This window comes from Alligator sinensis, unplaced genomic scaffold (genome assembly GCF_000455745.1).
Source record: "Alligator sinensis unplaced genomic scaffold, ASM45574v1 scaffold485_2, whole genome shotgun sequence".
NCBI classification, from domain to species: Eukaryota; Metazoa; Chordata; order Crocodylia; family Alligatoridae; genus Alligator; species Alligator sinensis.
In genome coordinates this window covers 1,022,743-1,032,930 of record NW_005842069.1, presented here as the reverse complement: position 1 = coordinate 1,032,930, position 10,188 = coordinate 1,022,743, and the positions used below count along the sequence as shown (strand labels likewise).

At 44.9% G+C, this 10,188-nt stretch overlaps 1 long non-coding RNA gene across 1 annotated transcript in view; it reads right to left on the bottom strand.

Annotated features, from left to right (window-relative positions):
• LOC102380090 overlaps window positions 1–8,170 on the bottom strand; it is a 23,384-nt gene extending 15,214 nt beyond the window's left edge. The window contains exon 1 of the long non-coding RNA XR_323812.1: window positions 8,117–8,170. This is a non-coding gene — a long non-coding RNA (uncharacterized LOC102380090). The remainder of the gene's footprint in view (window positions 1–8,116) is intronic.
• Window positions 8,171–10,188: the final 2,018 nt, after the last annotated feature.

Genomic DNA, 10,188 nt, shown 5'->3' with positions numbered 1-10,188 from the left:
GACACTGGTCAGGCCACAGCTGGAGTACTGTGTCCAGTTCTGGGCACCCCACTTCAAGAGGGATGTGGACAACATTGAGAGGGTCCAGAGGAGGGCCACCTGCATGATCCGGGGACAGCAGGGCAGACCCTACAATGAGAGGCTATGGGACCTGAACCTGTTCAGGCTTCACAAGAGAAGGCTGAGGGGGGACCTTGTGGCTGTCTATAAACTCACTAGGGGGGACCAGAAGGATTTGGGGGAGACTTTGTTTCCCCTAGCGCCCCCCAGGAAAACAAGGAATAACGGCCACAAATTGTTTGAAAGTAGGTTTAGATTAGACATCCATAAGAACTACTTCACAGTTAGGACAGCTAGGATCTGGAACCAACTTCCAAGTGAAGTGGTGCTGGCTCCTACCCTGGGGGTCTTTAAGAAGCGGCTCGATGCCTACCTGGCTGGGGTAATTTGAGCCCAGTTTTCCTCCTGCCCAGGCAGGGGGTCGGACTGGAAGATCTACAAGGTCCCTTCTGACCCTACTTCTATAACTTTCTTCAGTTCCCACTATTGGTTGGCATCCAGATCTTCCCCAAGTTGCACTTGCTTCTTTGGTATGGTTCCTCAGGTTCCAGGCAGAGGGGTCCCAGTTCCCCTACTGTTTCCTCTCTCTGTGCCAGCCAGTCCTAGGATGCCTTCCATTCCTTGAGGAGGTTTACATGGTAGATTTGGTGCTCATGGCAGAGACTGGGTTTGAGCACTTCGTAATCCACTGGTCTTACTTGCTGGACCACCCCAAACAGGTCTTGCCACATTGCGAGGTGTTTACTTGCTGACGTGGGAAGTGAGACCAAGACCATATCCCCTGGATGGAATGTTTGGGTTTTCATTTTCCTGTTACACTGAGTCCCCTGCTGTTCTTGTATGACTTGCAGGTTCTGGCAAGTGATCCGCTGGGCCTTGTTGATCCAGTCTTGTAGCTCCTGTCAGTACATCTCAGCTACTAACCCTGACCCCACTGCCCTCTCCCATTCCTCTTGTATGACCTTTAACAGCCCTCTAGGACTGTGGCCATATACTAGCTGGAATGATGAGTACTCCATTGACTCGTGGGCATCTCATAGGGCAAACAGAAGCAGTGTTAATATGGTGTCCCATCTACAGGGGTCTTCCTGTGAACATCACCTGAGCATCCTTTTGATGATTCCATTTAGTTTTTTGACTAAGCCATTTGTCTGGGAATGGTAAACCGACATTTTTAAGTGGGTGATGCTGAGGGTGCTACAGAGAGCCTTCATCACACCCGACGTGAAATTGGTTCCCTGGTCAGTGAGTATTTCCTGAGGTATGCCTACACTTATAATCCATTTGAAGAGCTCTTCTGCCATGCATGTTGCCATATTTGACCTGAGTAGAACTGCCTCTGGGAACCTCGTGGCGTAATCCACTAAAACTAACACATATTGGTATCTGCCATGAGATTTCGGTGGAGTACCCACAGTGTCAAGTGCGACACGTGAGAACGGTGTCTCAGTTATGGGCATCGGTCACAAGGGTGCCCTCTGCAGCCTCCATTCCTGTGCTCTCTGGCACTCGGGGCAACCTGCTCCCCATCTCTCCACATCTTCCTGAAGATGTGGCCAAAAGAACTCCTGGACTAGCCTCGCCCAGGTCTTGGTATGTCTTAAGTGACCGTGTAGTGGGGGATTCATGGTCCAATCTCCATAGGGGTTGGAGAAATGAGGACGGAACCACTAGCTGCTGTTTTTCTGCTATATCCTCCTCACCCCTCTTGACCCGGTATAGTAGCCCCCCATTACCTCAAAACTGGAGTGACTCTGGGATGTTCCTTCTCCAGGGTCCTCTGTCCTGAGCCATCAGAGCTCTGAATCTTCCCATTGAGCCTGGTGAAATTGTTCCATGTCGATACTGTTTTAGGCCACTTCCCTCTGTGGAGTGCGGGTTTCTCCGGCCCAGCCTTCCGCCATCTAAGTCATTTTCTCTCCTCCTCAGTCATCTGTGCACATTCTAGTACCGTGTAAAATGGCTCTCATTCTTATCCTAGGATCATCTTGCAGGCCAGTGCTGGCACCAAGCTGACCCGCAGTTCCCTTTGGAACTCCATCACCTTCAAGGGAAGGTAACAGCTCTGAAACCACATCTCACTGCCCAATATGCACATCATTACCAAAGGCCCAGCTTCCTTAACTCCAGTCCATGGGACTAGGTCTGCTTAGAGTAGGGACTGGGAACATCCTATGTCTAGGGTCACCCTTACCGGCCTATCCCTGATGCATGCTGTCACAATGGGATGATCCCATCCTCCCTCATGTACGATGGAGCCAAAGTTACAGTCCATGGGGTAGAGCCATTCGCCTCTTTTCTTCCCTGGTGGCAGGTCCCATTGGGGCACAGAGGCCTCACCCATGACCCCACTCATTCCCCAAGCTGGCAGGTGAAAGGCTTCCTCACTGGTCCAGGGTTGGTGTCTCCTTACCCCCATCTGAGTGTCCTCCTCCAGGTCCCAGAGGAATTGCTCTAACAGGACCTGGTCTATGACCCCCTCCTGGTCAAACCGGCCTGTGGGGAACCATTTATTAAGCACGTCCTGCAGGTATTGCAGCAGACTGAGGCTGCTTGACTTCTTTTGACTTTTGGGCTCCAAATGGCTATCTATGGCTCTGGGGAAATTTCGAGCCTGTATAGGATTGCAGCCTTCATGGTGTCATAATTTCAGGCATCCTCCCTGGACAGGGCCCAATAGGCTGCTTGAGCTTGGTCTATCACCATAGCCCCCAACTGCTGAGCCCACTGGGTACAATCCAAAAAAGTCTGCAGGGCAGTTCTTTCAAATGCCTCTATGTAGGCCTTAGGATTGTCTTCCCGCGTCATCCATGGCATCTTAAATAGGGCAGCATTACGCTGCATCCACTCCTGCTGGTGGGCCCCCTGCAGTTGTTGTATCTCTAGCACCTGCCCTATGGCTTGGATAGCCTGTGTTAGAAGCTCCACGTGAGCAACTGCCAATGCCTGCATGACTGCTTTGACCCAGGATGGGATTTCTGAACCACTAACACTGATGTCTCAAAACACTTCCCGGCCAAAGCACCACTGTGGAAGTACCTAGGTGTGATGTGGTGAGTGCTGTACCGACCCTCTTGACCGGGACCCCCCCTTCCCTCAACTTGCCTGCCATGACTTGGTGTTACTGGATGAAAAAGGAGGGGTTCAGTCCTCTTCCTAGGGACCTGGGGGAACAGAGGTACTCATGGTTTCAACATGATGTTCCATGGGGCTCCACCTCCTCTACACCCAATCCACTCACCAACCAATTGGTGCAGCCTGTGTTGTCCAGCCGTGCCTGGTAGACCCTGATTTTCTGGGGGACCGGCGTCAGCATAAATTCCTATGGGCTAGCCCAGTTGTTATGGTTGCTGGAATCCCAGCCTTGATTGTGGCTGGGCTAGGATTCTGTCTCCTCTCTTCTGTTTTTTTTCTCTCTGGTTTCCTCCTCTTTGTCTCTGGGAGAAATGCTTGTGATGAATTTGCTCAGAAATTAGATGCTGGGGGCAGAGGAGAATGGAACTGGCTCCTCCATCCCAGCCTAATGCAGCGGCACCACTTCCCCTGCTCTGGACTCCAGCCCTGCACCTGCTTTAAGGCTTCTGTTGGCCACTGAAGCCTCCCCACACCAGGCATGCTCCTCGTCGGTGTGCTCCTCCTGCCTCTTGGTTCCAGTGGGCTTTTCAATCTTCCCATAGCGGTGTCTCTGGCCACCGTGATTGGCCCAGGGTTTCCCTACCTTGGGAACAGCTGATTGAAGAGCCAGCATAGTGCCAGCTCACGTGACCATGGCTCCTGCTCCAGTTGAGTGCCGGGAGGTTATTTTCCCTGGGTGGGGAGGGCAGGTTGTTTGGGTGGTGTGGGGCTTGTGAAGGTTCCCCCACCCCCTTCTGGTGCCTGTTGGGGCTTCTCGCTGCAATAAGTTGATAGGCAGGAAGGTGTTATTTGAGCTTTTTCTTACATTAATACAATGTTTTTGTCTAAAATGTGTCTGATTTTTATTTGTTTTTTTAAATGTAACAAGTTTAGACTTTTATTATATTAAAAGTCTGCATACAGTACATGAAGATAAGTAGATAAATGTTCCCATTCAGTGGGTTAACAGTCCTATAGAACATGTATGTATTGCAAGATACATTAATAAATCCTTTGTTTACTCAATATTTCCCATTTCTTTCTTTTCTGTCCCCTGTCCCCGCACATCCCTGCATTATGAGACGGTAGGTGCATTTACATGTTGCCCTATGGTGACATAGCAATGCACTACATGACCATATTCTATGCTACAGTGATGTAGGGATCACACAGGTCTACAGGTGACTGCTAGCTACTTCACCACAGGGATGCGCTCCCCACTTATAGCGCGCTCCTATGGCGACATAGTGGGGAAATATAAGCATGCACTGCCTATACACTGCAGTACAGGCAGTTTCTACACTGTTTTAGTACTTCCAAAAGGAAGTACTAAAGCATGGTGTAGTAACAATGTCACTGTACAGTTATGTGTAGACATGCCCACTGATTACTAAATGGTAATATTGTTACAGTAAAGCTGAAGCAGATATCATCTGCTTTCCTCCCTTCATCTCTAAAGTCATACTTTGAAAAGAGCTTATATTGAACTTCATTTATTCCAATCTTCATAGCCATTTTGATATGATCTTTAATCATATGATTGCATACTATTTTTCCTGCAGCATCCTTTCAGCAGTCGGGACATGGACAATGTTCTGAATTTGGCAACTGTTAAGTGAATGAGGCACGGAATTGCAAGAAAAGAAAAAGAGGCTGTGGTTTTTACATTTTCTTTTAGAAGTTTAAATGATTTCCCTGTTCAAAGAAATGAAGAACCAGACGTAAAGAGAGTCAAGTTCAAAATACCATCCTTCTTAATTCTGTTATCTAAAAATCAAGGGGAAACATGCTGCATTAATAGAAACAAGCACCTAGTTATACCCAATACAATTTGCTTTGATTTGGAATTCAGTGTAGAATGCTGATGTGATGGGAAAAAATAGCTGAGGAAATACAAGTTAGGTATTCAGGGTGTAGGGATTAGGTAGGAAATATCCGCTAGTGATGTGTAATTAAAAAAAAAAAAATTATGAACATAAGGCTATGGAAATGAATTTCTGGACATCAGCTGTAGTATAATGGCTGAACGTCACCTCAGTTCAAACCACTTGCATATCTTTCTTAGCATCCTGTTTGTGACTGTGAACAAATTATTTCACTTCACCGCACTGTGTCTTTCTTCACAATTTAAATGACAGGATATTCAGGACAGAATCTATTACTCATTGTGTGTGAAATATCTGATTCCAGCCTTTAGGTGGTACCACTATATAAATAAATAATAATGAAGCATAAGTGGGGAAAAAGGTTTGATATGGGTGACTTTCACTGAGCTGCATGTATACAGCTTGAATGTGTAATTTGGAAAAGTATAGATTTAAATGAAAAGAAAAGGGAAGGTACAAAAAACAGGGAAGGTAAATGACTGAGAAAAAAGAAAGATCCATTATCTTAGAGGTATAATTGGACTTTTGTGAGATTCACTCCTATTTTATTCATACCCCATTATACACTTCGTCTCAGCTCAGACTTGTAGGACAGCACTGTTGACAATTTTACATCTACTATATTTTTAGTTAATTTTTTATTATAAGTTCATATTTCTTTATTCCATCAGAATCATTGCACTTGAGTAAAAGGTAGGGTCAACCTAATTCAGGCTTCTTGCCGCCTTGAGTAGTATACTTGCACTATTTTATAACATCAGTATTTTTGTGCATACAATAAAAATGTCAGAATATTTTTTCAGTGCTTTTTAAAATTTAATATTTTTAGTGAATTTAACCTTTGCTTCCTTTCTTTTGATTATTTTATTCCCCTGTGGAATTTACATTTGAGGAATAAGCTGCTTTTTCTAAAGTTGAACCTGACATTGTAGGGCCAGCTATATGAAGGAGCAACTTATAATTGGAATAGGACATTACTTTCTCCAAACATGATTTTCTACCAGATAAAATCCCTTTGAAAGTCTGGAAGGTTATAAATGTTCAAACTTCCATAAACTGTGTTGTAGGACTGTTTTAAAAACAAATATTGATGTTTTTAAAGGATCTACAAAGAAGTTAATATTTTAAAAACCCTGTCTTTTCCAGTTCAGGATTTATGTAACTTAAGCCTAAAATATATATTTGTGTGTGTGTGTGTGTGTGTGTGTGTGTGTGTGTGTGTGTGTGTGTGTGTGAGAAAAAGGTAACAGAGCATTTTAATAGCTGTTTGGTTTCTTCAGTTTATATGTTAGCTGCTGGCAAGGGAGAAAGATTTGTTTTTGGTTTTGTTTTTAATTGAGCACTCCAGTACATTGTGAAACTTCCTATTTCTAATAAGTGTGTGTTGGTTGAATCTGCACTTCTCTCTCCTTCTGCCCTTTGTGCACTATTATCTAATCTTGCATAAATTGATACAAAATATTTTGAGCTTTTTATCACAAATATTCTTTTGGGCTATATATATGTAGATTTGTTTTAAATGTTAATTTGACCATTTGGAAGGTCAAAATTGTATATTTACTTTTATTGATATTACATATTCCCATCTACAAAGATACCAGTACAATTAAACAAATCTGCTTGACATTTTAAAATGTTAACCAGTGTATTTTATTGTCTAGTGTAATTAATATAGTTGCCAAGATATATCAGTAAATTTTATTTTTACTTAGTAAAGCAGGGGTAGGACTACATGAATGATAATGTTTTTGCTGAAATTTACAGGATTCAAAGTTGCTAAGCAAATAAATTGCTTAGCAGGAAAACTTTTATAAACAAGATTACAGACAGTCCTATGGGTCAACAGAGAAGATCTAATAGAAAATCTAGCCAAAAATTACCCTGATATTGATGCACTTCCTGGATAAGTATTACAACAAAATCAATAGAAAGAAACCAAAATGTACCATATGCAATAATAAATAGTAAGTTCATGTTGTTATTTTTTCAAGGGAGGGCAAATTTTAAGGCAGCTGGAATTAGAGCTTCTGTCTGTAAATGAATGATGATATTATTCTCTCTCAATGCCAGACTGGCTGGAACTATTGTGACAAACTAGAATATTAAGATCTTTAGTTGGATGGAGCATCTCAGATACTGCCTGTGGAGGCAAAGTGGGCTATAGAGTGGAATCTTGGGGCTCCTATATATGACAGGGGGCCCGTTTGGGGCTGGGTCTCATCATCGGCCCACCAAACTGTCTCTGGGACAGTCCGCTCAGTCTTGCCTGCCACAACTTGTTGTATAAATATCTGGTGTAAAAATGTGGGAGGCTTCCCGTTGTGTGCCCCAATGCCTGGGATGTTATACATGGCTCTGACCTCCCTTATACCATATCCCATGCCTCGCAGATGGCATCCAAAATAAATGCTTAACCTCTGACCCAAACTCAGCCTCACAATGTCTGAGAACTTACTGAGGTCTTGGCCTCTGGCAGCCAACTGCAGCCTCAGGCATCTGTAGACTTAGCTTGGCCATTCTGTCCCCTCCCTGATGCTTCAGCTTACACCCTTACACTAGGGCCTTCCACTTATGCTCACTTACTAGGCTCTCCTACTTAAGTTAACACTCTTGTGGGGCCGGCCCGTGTGCAGCCCTTCAGGTTACCCCTGCAACCATACTCTGCACCCCTCATGCACTGCCCTTCAGGCTGCTACTGTGAACCCTACTTTGTGCGGGCCTCTACACATCCTTCTTCCCCCTCACTGGGGCTATTCTACTGCCTTCTCTCACTGAGGCCTCTGGGGTCTTGCACCCCATGGGGCTCAGGTGCCTCTCCCTAGGCATGCCTGGTTCTCATGACTGTCCCTATAATCTGGGTTACCCACTAGGTTGTGGGGGCTGGGGCTATCAGGCACCCCATCCTCACCTTTCACTAGGGAGGCAACTGGTGTGGCATTTCCTGGGGACCACCCCATAGGTGGACCCACCACACCATCCTACCTGAGCAGGGTGTAGTTTTACATTATACCCCAGGCCCAGGAGCCTCCTGCCACCCCCATAGCTCCTGCCCTTACCTCCAAGCAGTTCTGAGCAGCAGCTCTAGCTGGGTGGTGCTTTGTCCATGGCTGCGGCCAGCAAACTGCTGGCTCCCCTGCTCAGGCCTGCTCTTATTGCCAACAGCTGAACCCTCTTCCCTAATCAGGCAGTCCCCTGCTGGCCATGTGACTTCTGATTGGGAGTGCAGCCACCTGCCGGCTGTTCTGCTGCTAGCTCTCAGCCCTTAAAGTGGCAGGCAGCAAAGGTGCTCTGCTACACTATACATGTGCAGGGACCCTGCTCTGATGAACTGTAATTCCAGCACATTAGAGGAGACTCAATTAATTCAGTCTGCTGGACCATGAAAATTAATGTGCTTGCGCAGCCTCCAGTCTCATGTATATCAGTGTCCCTGTGCTGAAAAATGGGGTTGGAGCACTTTAAATTAAAGCTCATTTGACCAACTTTAATTCAAAGCATCCTGCCACTATTTTTCAGCACAGGAACACTGATACATGTGATGCTCCAGGTGCTTTTAATTAGCGTAGCTCTCGGAGCTTCACTAATTAAAATACCCTCCCCCAATGCCTCCCAAAGCATGTGTATAAATGTCCTTGATTCTCTTCCCCAAGACTGCATGTTGTGCAACTGAGTGGTGTAACAGGTTAGTATGGCAAATTTTGAGTAAATATCTGGTAAAGTATGGCACCAAATTACTCTTCCCTTAAGCATAAGTCTACACTAAGGATCACAGGGCTTGTTTACACATGCAGAATAAAGCATGTTAGAGCAGCCCCAGCTGACAGGGATCTGGGGGGCCAGCTTGCCAGCCCAGGGCTGCTTCCCCCAGCTCATGAAATTTTTCCATGAAATGAACAGCTCAGCATGGAACACCCTGCTACTACAGCTATACAGCTCTGGTACCCCATTCCCACACAGTCAGATAACCCTACACAATATTGCAGTGTGTACTGAAGTGCATTAAGGAGAAAATTGTGACTCCGAGTCACTGTTATGATCAGAGACTTAAGCAAAGGCTGTTTTTAATTCTTTGTGTTTGCTCAACTCACTTGTTATGTATGTAATCTGTAACAACATTAATCTATTTTATATTTCAATATTTTTTTTTCCAATCCAAAGTATCCTGCTTTTGGGTCTGTTAGGGTAGCTTGTCACATTTAGCTTTAGTTGTACCTGCTTGAGTGGTGAATTATAGTATTATTTGAACTGTTCTTCCATACTCAGCCTTCTTTAACCATGGCTTAAGTTTTTGTATAGCCTCACTATTATTTGAACTGTTCTTTTGCATTTTGTCTCTGCACTACCAGCTAGCCTGGAGCTTGCCTTCACAGGCACTTATGTTCCAGCATTATCAACATAGGCATGTATAATGTAAGCCTTGTTACTAGTTCAAATTAACTGAACTTGACACTAACTGACTGAATCAAAGGGATGACATGACTGGAAATGTTAATGAAAGGTGACAAGAGGGGACCAATTGGACAGTGTCCAACTTCAGAGCCCTTGGAATTTCCAGAGTTGCTGGACAGATATGTGCATGTGATGCGTTTGTTAGAGCAAAGGAATATGCTGGAAAAATAAAAACATGAACGGTATGACAACCACAGAGAAACTAATCAATGGTACCCAGAAATAAAGGGTCATGAGAGAAGTAAAGTCTAGAAAAGAAGCATAAAAGTGGGGCAACAAGGAAGTTAGATGTGTCATTGTCCAACAACATCTGGACTAAAGAACAGCCATAGCCCACAGATGACCACCTCTACTTTCAGGAACTGATTGGCCACTTTTTCTGTGCACAGACCATTCAGGCCCAAGAAGTGAAGAAGCCAGCAGCCCTGAGGATTGGGCTGTATTTCTGGGGGTGTGCATCATTCTGACAGTGAAAAGGGGGTGGTGTTTGTGGCTGCCTGTGGCATCTTATTGCAGGGCACAGGGCCCTCCCTCCAGACTTTGAAATGTATTTATTTTTAATGGTGTGGTTTGTGTTATGCATACATATAGTTTCATAGTTTCATAGTAGCTAGGGTCAGGAGGGACCTGAACAGATCATCTAGCCTGACCTCCTGCCACAGGCAGGAATGAATGGCTG